General features: G+C 45.2%; 1 non-coding gene across 1 annotated transcript; it reads left to right on the top strand.

Annotated features, from left to right (window-relative positions):
- The first annotated feature begins 367 nt into the window (after nucleotides 1–367).
- Nucleotides 368–13,418, top strand: LOC112206763 (uncharacterized). The gene is made up of 4 exons (XR_008541716.1): nucleotides 368–618; nucleotides 1,031–1,497; nucleotides 11,446–11,603; nucleotides 13,082–13,418. It is a non-coding gene; the product is annotated as an uncharacterized LOC112206763 (transcript).
- Nucleotides 13,419–14,195: the final 777 nt, after the last annotated feature.

The raw sequence follows: 14,195 nt of genomic DNA, 5'->3' as shown, positions 1-14,195 counted from the left end.
TAATAATTATTATTATTACTATAATATCTAATAACTGAGTCTTTTCCATGTGCTGGGCTCTGTGCTGAGCACATTAAGTGTAAAATCTCATTAAATCCTCCCACCGTTCTGAAGGATGAGAACTCCCCATTTTACAAATAAGAAACCTGAGGCTCAAGAGGTGAAGCAATTTGAATTTGAACCTCAGGATCCTCGTGGGGATCATAGCAGCAGCTCTCGTGTAGAACCGCAGTAAAGGCTAAATGAATAAGGCATACATGTGCCTAGCACTGTGCCTAGCATGTTGAAAGGGCTTAGCAAATGACAGTGACAATGGTGATGATGATGACAATGACCAAGGACAAAAATGGTGGAGAGAGGTAGATCCGTACCTGGGCCTTGACTCCACTGTGTGACTTTTGGCAAAGCACCTAATTCTCTGGGGTTCAATTTCCCCCGTCTGTCAAATGAAAACAGTACTCTAGGGCCATGGTTCTCAACGTGTGTTGCCTGGGCTGGCAGCATTAGCCGTCACCAGGGAGCTTGTTGGAGATGCAAATTCTCGAGCCCTCCCTGAATGGACTAATTCTGGGACTCTGGGAGTGGGATCCAGTAATCTGTGTCTCACAAGCCCTCCTGGTAAGTCTGATGCATGTTCAAGTTTGAGAACCTCTGGTCTAGATTGCTAATTTTGCATTTTTTGAAATGACATCAATACTTCCTTCTATCAAATTCATGAAAAGGCAGGCACAGGAAGCAGATCAGAGCTGCAGCATTAGGGGTGAGGCAGCCACCAGGACCCACGGTTCTGTTCACTCTCCCCATCCTTGTCCCCCTGCTTGGAGGCTCCGCAGGGCCAGGTGTGAAGGCCAGGGTGACGCTGTAGCCTCTCTGCTCTGCATTAATGCCTCCTGCTAGCCAGAGCCCATGCTCCACAACAGCCTCCCTCCCTCCCACTCAGCCTCCCTTCCTGTTTACACATTCTGTAAAGTATGAATTTGTTGTGGCCTCATGAAACCTGGTCTATTTCTTTCCTTATTTTTTTTTAAAGAGGCTTGAGACTGTAATTCGGTTAATTATTTCCCAGAGCCCCGGTTTTGTGGCTACAGCACAGCACGAGGCAGAGGAACAGAGAGAGGTCCTCGGAAGTCTCTTTCCAGAAAATCTAATTTCATCATTGAGAAATCTTCTGTCTTAAACAGCCTCCACCACCGCCATAAATTTACATATTCTATATGCCGCCGGAACGGAGTGGGCCCTATTTGCATAATGCTGCTGGAGGGGCTCACGCTCCTCTTGAACCTGAATGTAGCAGGAGCGAGGAAGCAATTATTAAGCTGTAGACGGTGGCAGGGAGAGAGGCCCTCAGATGGATTTCGACTCCAAACCTCATTCGCCAGGGCTGCTCATTACCGAAGGCCTGGATCCCAGGCTGAAGGTGGATCCCAGGGCTGGGAAAAATCAGTGTGAATTGCTTTCTCCAGGTTATGTCTGCAGCCAGGCCGAGGCCAGATATGGGTGAGTACCTTTGGTTTTCCAACATTGATCATTGGAACAATCGTCTCTCTGCTCCCAAGGTGGCAATTTGTTTCTTGGACAGTGTTGTCACTTTGCCTGTGCCACACATTCCTGCCCCTTTCCCTCACACACCTCCAAGTACCTACAAGACAGGTCAGCCAGGGTTTGCTCACTTCTTGCCAGCAATCTAGTGTAAGCCTCTCAGAAATGCTTAATTAACAGAAAGTGGTGTTTAACAATGTCCCAGCTGGAAAACGGCAAGTGGAAACAGGAATTCTCTCATGCCTCGGTGGTCCTGCTTAAAATCTACCCTTCACCATCCATCCTCATGCTGGCTAGGAAGTTGGGCGTCTTTCCCTCTGTGGGATCTCTGATGGGGCAATCAAGTATTTTGGGGCTCAGGTTCTCAGCCCTGGGGTCATTTGGTGTTCCAGGATCCATAGGTCACTCTCTACAGTTTCTGGCCCTTCCAGGGCTGTGGGCTTAGCCTCCAAGTTACTTTATGTCCTGCCACTCGCAACCTCAGTAGCCCATGGGTGCAAATGGCCACCTTTGGTTCCATAGTGACCATCTTGGATTTTACTCTGTAAGGCGCCATCTTGGTTTTTACTCTGTAGGGTGCCATCTTGGTTTTTAATTCCATCTTGGATGTAAATGGCCTCCTGTATGACTGATGGTGTTCAAAGAACAGGTCCTGAGCCTAGGGCAGTTTTTTGGTGGAACTTTAAGCCCAGCCCTTCCTGATAGTTTTTAAACCAGGTGAATTCATGAACCACTCAGCTAGAAATCTAGCTGTCCACTTCCACAGGTAAACACCATGGGCATATTTGCTAAGTGATACCAATAAATGTGCTAGGCTTATACACTTATTGACTGAATGAAACATTGTCAGGCAAACCATGATCAGCTGATGGAGGAAGTATCACCAGCACTTTGCCTCTTATACTTAATAATGGATCATGTAATTTTAATTTTTCCAAAAAAACAGCTTTTATTTCTGAGGAAGTGGAAATACATTTGAAAACACCAGTTTCACTTCTGGCTGACTTGATGCTCAAAATTGGTTGACTTACCAGCCCAGAGATGACCCATGGTACTAAAAGCCCACTCCTTTCCAGCATTTAAACAGTAAGCCATTTGGTGGAAATTTAAAACAGCAGGTCCTTTGTTGAAAAAAAAAATTTTGCATATCTCCACTGACTGAGAGGTGCCATCTCCTCAAAAGACCTCAATATTTTGTCCTCGGCGAGGACTGTCTCATTACAAGAATTTGGAGGGAAGTCCCTTTTTCCATAAGACTGCATCCAACGTTGACTTATTTCTCCAAGAAAAGGAGATTGTTCCTGATTAGCCAAACTCAGGACTCTAAAAACACAAAATGGTGACTTTTCCAAAGGAAACTATTTGGCTGCCTAACTGGAACCAGTGCTTAAGAGCCACAGATAGTCTCTAAAGTTAGATTTCAGGATGCAGGTGTGCGTATGTACTCAAGCAAGACCTTGACATCTCTAAGCCTCAGTTTCCTGATCTTTAAAGGGAGGATAATGACAGTACCTCCTTCAATATTGTCACTGGAGGGATTAGATGAAACGATGCCCAGCAGTTGAATCACAGAAAGGTTCAATAACGTGCCTGAAGCCAGAGGAAGTTATGATAACAGGCATACTTTGAACTCAGGTGTGTGCTTGTTCAGCCATCATGTTGCATGGTGCTAACTACCATGGTGCAGGTATGATGATGACTGGTGCTTACAAAAATCCAGAGTCATATCAGTTGGCTTTTTGGGCTGAATGGCTCAAAGGTCTTCAAAGAGAAGATTCTCAAAGAAACATATGGTTCACTAAACTGGTAAGCTTGTTTAGGAACAGAAGTGAGTGGCTATTTCCAAGCAGAACTGGTAAAGACCCAGTCTTTCATTTTACCTGGAAGGCCTCCTTTGCTTGCCATGCAAGGTGGGTTGTTGTGGTAAAGGCAATGGAAGGCGAAGTGACAGGATATGTTAATACACCAGAGAGAAGAGTTTACTTGTAAATAACCTCTCATCACAGTTGACTCCTTTGAGTTATTGAGTTGCCTATGCCTTGATTCCAGATTGCATTAAGGATCAGCCATGTTTCAAGAGCTGCTGGCTACCCTCTCAGCATGCCTCTGATGAAGTTGCAACCTCTGAGGGCAGTTCCTGGTGACAGTAACAAGCAGTGCAAGGTACCAACCAGCAGGACAGCACAAAGTAAAGGAAACAGTTGCACCATATGAAAACACAAAAGCTCACCTAATTAAGAACCAGCAGTGTTATAATTGTTCGTTTGACAGTAACTCCTAAACCCGAACAGGTGCCAACACCATAACCCAGAGATCCCACATTAGGTACACACCTGACAAAAATGACTGCATATGTGTACCGAAAGACATGTGTGAGAATGTTCTGGGTGCATTCCTCTAATCCCTGAAACTGAGAACTACCCAAATGTCCATCAGCAGTTAAGTGGATACATTGTGCCATATTCCCAGAAAGGTGTACCATATGACAGGCTTGGCAAATCCAGCCGGTGGCCAAATCCAGCCACCTCCTGTTTTGTAAATAAAGTTTTATCAGACACAGCCGGGTTCATTCATTTATATATTGTTGATGGCAGCGTTTGTACCACAACAGCAGAATTGGCCCTTTCCAGAACAAACTTACCAACTCCTGCTGTGTAAGAATGAAAATGAGCTGTCTGTAACTTCCCTGTGAAACGTGGGTGATTTTCACAAACATAATATTGAGTGAAAGGAGAAAACACACACAAGTACCTGTTGTGCAATTTCATTTACATAAAGTGCAAAGGCAGGCAGAACTAGTCTATGTTGCTAGAGGACAGAATAATGGCTATCCATGAAGGATAGTAACTGAACTGGGTGCTGGGAACATTCTGATTCTTAATCTGGGTGTCGATTACGTGGGAGTTCATTTTGTGAAAATTCATCAAGACGCACACATTAATGTCTACACTTACCCACATGCACGTTGTTCGTCGATAAAGATTTAAAAATAAATAAAAAAAAGAAACGGTGGGTGTAGATAGTGATGCCAAGTATTTTCTCAATGTATTTCCTGGACAGAAAGCTCAAATAACAGATTGTCAAGTTAGAAAACAGATAACTTTAACTTTTACACATGAACACACATTTATTCATTCACTCTACAAATGTTTATCGATTACTCACCACGCGCCAGGTGCTAGAGAATCGGCAGTGAATGAAATGGAACACAGCCCCTGCCTGCTTGGTACTTACATTCACACTCACATACGCCCAGGAAGCCTCACACAGGCGTGCACCCACACTTACCAGCATGGACCTGGAAACACATGGGCCCAGGACCTGCATTTGCAGGTGGAGCCCTTCTCAAGCAAGCACTTTTCAGAATGTTGCTTTTCCTCCTCTCTACTGTAATCACTGCCTCCCTCATCCCACAGACATAGGAACTGAGGAAGGAGCTCAGCTTACTCTACATTACCCAGAGGAACCTGTATCTTCAGAGTGCTATGGGCCTGTACAGGCCAGGAATCCAGTTTAGACCCCAAAGGGTGATGGGTCAAACCAGCTTTCCCAGGTCACATTGACATCTGAGATACATGGAGGTCAAACAGAAGGACACCCAGGGCTGAGTGAGGAGGTGACCTTGAACTCAAGGATGCCCTTGGATGCTCCTTGGATTTTCTGCTGGGCTTCCTGCACTCAGTGTGGTTACCTGCCACCCATGCATGTGGTCACTAGAGCCTTGCGACCCAGTGGCCAGGGTTTTCCCACATGTGAATGAATGGCATATTTGTACCTCATCTTCTTGAAAAAAAAAAAATGCCAGAATGATAGAGCTGGGGATTCATGAGCCCAAGTCCTGCATCTTGTGAATAAGGAAATGGGGGTCTCACTGTGGGGAGGACCTTGCCCAAGTTTTCATGCTCAGCCCAGGCCATGCCTGCAGGACTCCAACCAGGAGCCTGTCCCTTACTCTAGGTGAATGCTTCACTGCTGAGGTGCTCACACTGAAAGGGGACAGCTGATCCTTCTCTAATGGCCTCATCACTTAGATGAAATCCACCTCCTTACCCTGGAAGATGTGACTGCGTGACCTGGTCCCTGCTCACCTCTCTGACCTCATCTCCTGCCACTCTACTCTCCTCCAGCCTCCTTTATGTTCCTCCAACATCCCATGCTCATTCCCACCTCAGGGCCTTTGCATACACTGTTCCCTCTCCCTGGAGCACCCTTCACTCTGGATCATGAGGTTAGCTCCTTTGATTCATTGGTGTCTTAGCACAGATGTCATCATCTCTCAGAGAGGCCTTCCCCAGTCACCTCATCTCAGCAAGACGCTATCTCCTCATTCTCTATCCCCCTACCCTTATGTGACTTTCTTCACAGCATTCATCACCATCTGAAATCATCCCCTTTATTTATTTGTCTATTTTGTGAGCACTATCAGGGCAAGGATTGCCTTCCTGTTCATTGCTCTATCCCAGCGCCTCCAAGAAGCTTGGCATGTAGTAAGCATTTAGGATACGTTAAATAAACAAATGGATGAAGCAATGAAAAAAGCATCTATACTAGACTAGCTCACAATGCAGCTACATCTCTGAGGGATGCAAGCTCTCCTGGCCACCCTGATTAAGACATCTCCAGTATCAAGAACAGCTTCTGGATTGTTTGTATGTGAAGCATATTGACCCAGGGCTGAAGGGACACTTGACAGCAATTTGTGTTTACATCTTTGATCAATAGACATCTCAATGCTCATCCCAACACAATCTATTGCTGATGGTTATTAATTATGGTGCCTTCCTTTTCTTGTATCTCCTTGACACCCATGAGGTCTGTCCTTGTTCGTCTTCTACTATGGGGAGTTCCCAGGCCTTTAGTGGATGCTGGCAAGGAGTCTCTGAGTGTTGTTTATTTTCCCCACCCAACATTTGAACCACAGGTCTAGACTCTGCCCCTGTCTCTCCCATGTGCACCTGTGAAGAGGCTGAGTTGGGGACATTGTGGGTAGAGGGCACCTTAGTTCCAACTTCAACTCTGTCCTCCACTCACTGTGCGTCCTTGGCCCCATCACTTTCCCCTCCCTAGTACTTGATTCTACTCACCTTCAAAACGAGAAGGCTCTTAGAGACCCCTTCAAGTTCTGAAACTTTGTAATTTTTCATGAACAGTCTTTATACTTTTAATACCGAGTCCTGCCATCTTCTTCGTTGGACACGTGGTCCGTTCCTATAATTTCTGAATTGCATCCATTCACTCAACAATAACTCTTACATTCAGATACCCACCTAACGGATACTTTTTGAGAATCTTCAAATGTCCCTATGAAGCAACTGGGATATACTTAGCCACAGTTACTGTTAAATAAAAGGCACTCAATCTCCCTTCTCTAGTTATTTAATGTAAGCCTCCCAAGAACTTTGGGAATAAAACTGTAACCTACCTATTACACAGTTGAGGAAACTAAAGCCCAGCATGGTCACGGACTTGCCCAAGGTCACACAGCTATTGAGTGGCTAAACCAGGATTTGAACCCAGAGACATCTGGCCTAAACTTTGTAATCTGACCCTTCCAACTTGGGATCCCAGCCCTAAGATACCATCCACTCTGCCCCTCTTTAGGAGAGATCTCTGGAGGTTCATTTAGCTGTATGCCAGTGTTTCTCATCAAAGAGAGAACCATTTTAAAGAAGGACAGTGATTTTTATAACATTGAGCCAAAGCATCCATGGCTTATAGCCTGGGAGAGTTCACAAACTGGGTCTAATTAGTTGCCACCAATTAACATCAAATCACCCTTCAACTGGGTACCACAATCATCTCAAAATCAAAAAGACAGACGACCCAGATCATACTTAAAGAAAGAGGCTACGCATCAAATGCCATTTACTATGCTAAGCAGATTCCTTTTTCCTACAATGTGCTGATTTTGAGACACGGAAATACATTCAAATTAACCCCTGAGCTATTCCTCTTCTAAATTCTCCATTTAGGGTTGACTCCATGGCGCGTGATATTACTAATTCAGAGCTCCGGGAAGGCATGCTGATTGCCTTAGACGTGGGTAAGGACTCTGCTAACACATAGTTTCATGCCGGGTGGAAATCAGAGCTCAGGGCACATGCTTCAGCTTCCAGAGCAACATGGAAGATCTCCCTTACTCCCACCCCAGGACCTGGCTCCAACCAAATCCATTCTTGAGCTCATTAAACAAATATTTATGGCCAGGCATGCTGGCTTGCACCTGTAACCCCAGCACTTCGGGAGGCTGAGGTGAGAGAATATCTTGATGCAAGGAGTTTGAGACCAGCCTAGGCAACATAGTGAGATCCCATCTGTACAAAAAATTTAAAAATTAACCGGGCATGATGGTGCATGCCTGTAGTCCCAGCTACTCAAGAAACTGAGGCAGGAGAATTGCTTGAGCCCAGGAGTTCGAGGCTGCAGTGAGACAGACAGCCTGTCTCTTACTGTCTCTTTATATACATATAGAGAGAGAGAGAGAGAGCGCACCTACTATGCACTGGACACTGTCCTTGGTGCTGGAGATGTGAGATAGGGCAGAGAATAAAAGATAAAAGGTTCGGCCTTTAAGATACTTACATTGTAGTGGGAGAGACAGATAATAGTAATAATAAATTATATACCACATTTGATAGAAAAAAGTTCTATGAAGCCAAATGAATCAGGGTCAAGCAGCAGACGGTAGTGTATGGCAGAGATTGTGACTTAAAGTAGGGTTATCAGGGAGGATCTTGCTGAGAAGAAGATGAATGAATCAAAATTTTATTCCAAGGCTACTGAAAGAATCCAAGGAAAGGTGATTGGGCTTCCATCCACAACAGAAACAGTGGCAATGCAAGGGCAGCTTAAAGTCGCAGAATATTTTGAAAGTAGAGCCCACAGTGGTTGTGATGGAGTGGAAGGTGAGCAGTGGAATAAAGGGAAGAGATAAAGGTGACTCCAAGGTTCCCCGAGCACCTGGGAGGGTGGATTTGTCATTGCCTACAATGGATACACCTGCTAATAGAATGGGGAGGATTGGTTCCATTTGGGGCACACTCTGTTTGAGATGCCTGCACGACAGTCACATGGAGTTGTCTAGCAGGCCACGTACGTTCCCTGTAGAGCTTGCTCCAAGCAAAGTCCATTATGTCCTTTCATGGCCCCTGCTGTATATTTTGTTCATACCAAGCCTCTACCTGAAGGGCCCTCCCTCATGTCAACAGGGGCAATCCCTGTGTTTGCCATCCCAACTAGTCCATGAACCTGGAATCCTGCTCCCCTTCAGAAATCTCCTAGTCCCTTTCTCTGTACCTTTTGCAGGCATTTCTTCTTTCCTACCCAGCTCCTAACAGGCAGATGAAAGAGGAAATATTTAAGGGTTGGGAAGGGCATGAGGGGAGGCCCTGCCCTCATATCTCACAAGTGACCAACTCTCTCCTTGGGAGTATTCTGACCTGCCTTCTCCCTGTCTCCTGAGAACCCCAGTCTCTTCTTAAGAGCCACAGGCCTTTTCACAATATGCCTTTATCAATATGATTCCAATAAACGTTTCAGTTCCGCATATAAATTCCAGCGCCTGGCTGCCCAGTGGAGGAGACCTGCTCAATGATCAGACCATAAAGATGTAATAATGCAATTAAAAGGTACGGCCTGTCACCCTCGTAAAGCTGGAGATCAATGCGGGGGTGAGTGGGGGAGCTGAAGGCAGCAGGGAGAGAAATCTGGCTTCCTTGCAGTGTCTGAAGGATGAAGAAACAGAATCAGGGGAAAAAGTACCTGGCCAGGCCTTGGGGAGAGGTTTTGGCTCTGGCTTGGGGTCCTAGCCTAGGCCTCTAACCTCTCCATAGAGGGTTGGATGTTAAAAGTCATGGGTTCTGTCTCCAGGCCAGACTCAGGAGGTTTGAGGCTTTAAACATGTCCCTTCTACTCTATAAGCTTCAGTCTTCTTACCAGTAAAATGGGTGTATGATAATACTATCTTCTTCACAGAGCTGTTGAGATAGAACAGATCCAAATAATTTTAGTGCCAGAGAGGTTCTGAGTTCAGGGGCTGCAGACTCAAATACCTGCAGGGGCTGGACAGAGGTGCACATGAGGGAGCGAGGTGGGCCAGGTGAAGAGAAATAGGGAGTGATGGAGACTGGGGCACAATGGGCAATACAAGTCTCATTGAAAGAAGGCAGCACTACCCTTTCCCTCCTGCCAAGGCAGGAAGTCTGATGTCATGCAGGGATGTCAGCCTGGTGTCACCAGATCTAATTTTTAAAGAGGAGTAAAATTTAGATATGAGACTTCAGAATTTTCACAACTCTACATTAACAAAATGTCATCACATCTGCTGGCCATATACAGCCAGGGGCCTTCCATTTTCCACCATTCCTCTGGGCCAACTTACTTGGGTTGATGGGCCTCTACTAATGCATGACGTCACATTCAGCCTGTTTGTTTCCAAGCATGTGTGCGTGTAGAATTATCACAGTACATAAACTGTGGCACAGAACTGCCCAAGCTCACCTCCCAGCTCTGCCTTTGGCTGACTGTGTGATCTCTGGCAAGTTACTTAGCCTCTCTGTGCCACAGCTTCCTCAGGTGAAAAGTGAAGTTAGGAGCAATTCCTACTCAGAGCATTGATATGAGGATTTGATGACCTCTCCCTGCAAAGCACTGAGGACAATGCCTTGGTGATCAAGAGCTTCTTCCTAGAGGTTGCTTTTCACGGATGCACAAAAGTGCTCATGATAGGCATGGAGGTCATGGCTTGCTGCTCTCAGTTCCAGAGCTTGCAATGACAACCTGTCATCCCTCTCCAAGTGCATTTCTCTTCCCAAGAAGGGAACCACCCTCAAACCAGAAACTTGGACAACCTCCTTCTTCTGCCTCACCTGCTTCCTGTAAGAAACCAGCCCCATGGAATCAACCCCCGGTAACATTCCCTGGGTCTGGTTGGTTCTCTAGGCCTCACTGCCACCATCCGCCTCTGTCTCAGTCTCTCTCCTAACTGGTTTTTCTCTCTCCTGGCCCCTGCCTGCCATCTCCACTGTGGCTGCCTGAAGGAGCTCTCAAAGTCACACAGCCTCCCACCTTTTCACTGATGCCTTTCAGCTCCCAGAACACCACATGCTCTTTACCAGCTTCATGGTTGTGCTTTGACTGCTCCACCTGGAATGCTGCTTCCCATTTTTCCACCTCATGCTTGCTTGGCTAATTTCTACTTTCCTTCAAGGCGCAGCTCAAGTCATTCCTCCTCCAGGCAGTCCTCCCTAATCCCTTAACAGTGTTCAACGCCTTCTCTGTGCTTTTATGCCTCCGGGTTCTATGAAAATCCTGGAATTGATCACATTGAACTTTCACTGTCTGTTTCCATAACTATGTCCCTCTGCAGCCTGCAACCTGGGAGGACTGGGGCCCTGTCTTATTTATCCGTATATATCTCCTGTGATCAGCAGAGGAGAATATGCTTGTTGAATGAGTGAATGAAATGATTCAATGTTTTCTCAGTGTGAAACATTGTCATCATCATCATTAAGGAGGATATTGAAAGACAAGTTATGAAGCTCATGTCACAAACAGGTCCTAGAGATTCTGGGTCCTCTGAGATCAAATCCTGAAGTGCAACTGGCATTTCCAGGAGTGGAATACAGGACTCACACCCAGGACAAGCAAAGACACAGTGGCGGTGAGATCACTACATTATGAGACAGCCAGCTCCACCTGGAAGCATCTCTACTAGTTAGAAAGGTCTACATTGCCTCCTAGGTACTTCCAAAGCTTCTCCTTGTTCTGGTCACTAAAGATGAGAGAGATTAGCTGTGTTTTCTCCCACCCATTCATACTGGCAAACAGAAAGAGCTTAAAGGGGCAGAAGGGAGTGGGTGATACCTCTAACCGAAGTTTAACTTGGGGCCTATGAATATATTTCAGGGGGTCTTTGAGCATCCTGGATGATTCATTGCCTTGCTCAGCCATTTATTCAACAATCACAGGACACTGGACACAGAGATGAACAAAACAAATGGACTTCCTGCCCTCACAAGGATTACAGCTCTAGAGCAGGAAGACAAACCTTCATCAAACAACATGTAAATACAGTCATGCGTCATTTAACAACAGGGATACGTTTTGAGAAATGTGTCATTAGGCGATTTCATCATCGTGCAAACATCATGGGGTACTTACACAAACCTAGATGGTATTAATATTTTTGCATGTTTTTATTTACATATTAGGTTGGTGCAAAAGTAATTGTGGTTTTGCCTTAAAAGTAATGGCAAAAACCATGATTACTTTTACACCAACTTAATATTTTTTCATATGGAAAACCAAATGTTTCAGCACCATTACTGAATATCAGTCATTTTCCCTACTTGATCTGCAATGTCAATATCAAATGCTATTCATCAGGTTTCTATGTATGTTCCATTATAATCTTATGGGACCACAATCATATATGTGGTCCATTGTTGACCGCTATTTTGTTATGCAGTGGATAACTGTATATATCATATCCCCACTAAGGAGAGAGGTTAAGATGGAGTCACAGTAGTTGGCCTGGTCTGAGAGATTGGGAACGACATCTCTGAGGACTAGGGCTGAGAAGGGATTAGGACTAAAGGAAGAGGGGAAGGAAGGGCCTCCCTGGCAGACAGAGCAGTGAGTACAAAGGCCATGTGGTGAAAGGAAGTATTGGAAGTGACTGGGAGTAAAATAATGGATGTGAGAAGCTCTCAAGAGGTACACGAAAGATTGCATAAAACTCTAAAATGTTTAGAACCCTGGTATCTGAGCCAATGATTCTGGAACTGTGGCCTAAAGAACACTTATTCAGAAATGCAGGCCCCAGACCTCTTGAATCAGACTCCAGTGGCAGGACTCTGGGATGTATATTTTACTGAAAGATTAGATACACCTTAAAGCTTTAAAACTTGTCTGTTTGCATGACTATGTCCCTCTGCAGCCCACAACCTGGGAGGACTGGGACGCTATCTTATATATCCGTATGTATCTCCTGTGCTTGACACAGAAGAGAATATACTTGTTGAATGAGTGAATGAAATGATTCAATGTTTTCTCAATGTGAAATGTTGTCATCATCATCATTAAGGAGAATATTGCAAGACAAGTTATAAAGCTCATGTCACAAACAGGTCCTGGAGACTCTGGGTCCTCTGAGGTCAAATCTTGAAGTGCAATTGGCATTTCCGGGAGTGGAATCCAGGACTCACACCCAGGACAAGCAAAGACACAGTGGCAGTGAGATCATTACATACACTCTCCTGAAGCACTCCCCTACAATCCCCCTACAACACAGTATTTTGGCAACTATTGCTAGAAAAATGGGAACTACGATGTATTAAGTACCTACCATGTGTTACCTCCTATATGAGCTTTATCTCATTTAATCTTGGCAGTGGTCTTATTTTACACACAATGAAACTGAGGCTCAGAGAGGTGAAGTCACTAAGTCAGGTAACGGCAGATCTGGCATGCACACCTAAGTCTATGTATCACCTGAGCCCAAGCTCGTTGCTTCTTCCTGACCATGCTTCTTCCCTTCCAGCCCTTCCACTCCCAAGGCTCCCCACTCCATCCCCGTGATAAGCCAAAGTTGAGTACTCTGGACACCAGAATAATAAGTGGGAAAGAGAGGGACGGGTCTGATGAGTTGCCATGAAATGAGCACCGGACTGTGGGTCAAGAGGCCAACCCCAGCTTTGCTGCTGACATTCTGTGTTGTCTTGAACAAGTCACACCCTCTCTTAAGGTCTCCATTTCTTCATACATAAGTGAAATAAATATATAAAAATATCCACCTGTCCTGTATCATGGACTTTAATGAGATAATGTCTAGAAAAAAGAGTTCTATGGCACAAATAAAATAAGTGAATAGTAACTAACATTTGTTAAGCCTCTACTATGTGCTATTTAATGAACAGTAACCTTGCGAGCAGATGAAGAAACAGAAGCTCAGAGAATATGGGAACAGAGATACTGTGCTGTTTCCAAGCTGGTATCTCATAGGGCCTCTTGCAATTCTTCTCTCTCTTGGACTCTAGAGAGAGAGTCCATGCACCATGGACCATGCACCATGAGAACAAGCCCAGGCTGGCCTGATGGAGGAAAAAACGAGTGATTTACCCAAGGTCATGTAGCCAGCAGATTGCCTGAAGAAGCTTGCCTGGACCAAGGCCTATCTCATCCCAGAACTAAGTCCATGACACTATGCTGACTCCCAGTGACAAAGCTTTATACACATATATTATCCAATATAGATTTTCTGGAGGCCAGATATTTCCCTAAAGTAGAGACTAGGATGGTGGTAATTTCAGGACAGGTACAGGCATGAGCTAGACCACTAGGGCTAGGGAACCACTTACTACTCATAGAATCATGAAGAATTTGCCTGGAAGCAATCTCAAATAGAATCTTTTCCATCTTACATATTGTACAGATGGCAACACTGAGGCTCAGGGAGGATGAGGGATTGTCTGAGACCCAAAAGGGTATAGAAACAAATGGAGATAGAAACAGAGCTCAAATGAGCCAACTCCTCCCTTCCTGCTCAAAATGCCATCTAATTCAGATGTCCAAGGAAAGGAGGCTGAGAGTGGGAGTGAGAATCACTGGGAGAAAGAAGAGATGAGCTAAGACTTACATGCAGACAAGACAGAGTC

This window comes from Pan troglodytes, chromosome 23 (assembly GCF_028858775.2).
Source record: "Pan troglodytes isolate AG18354 chromosome 23, NHGRI_mPanTro3-v2.0_pri, whole genome shotgun sequence".
NCBI lineage: Eukaryota > Metazoa > Chordata > Mammalia > Primates > Hominidae > Pan > Pan troglodytes.
This window is presented reverse-complemented; position numbering and strand designations above follow the sequence as displayed.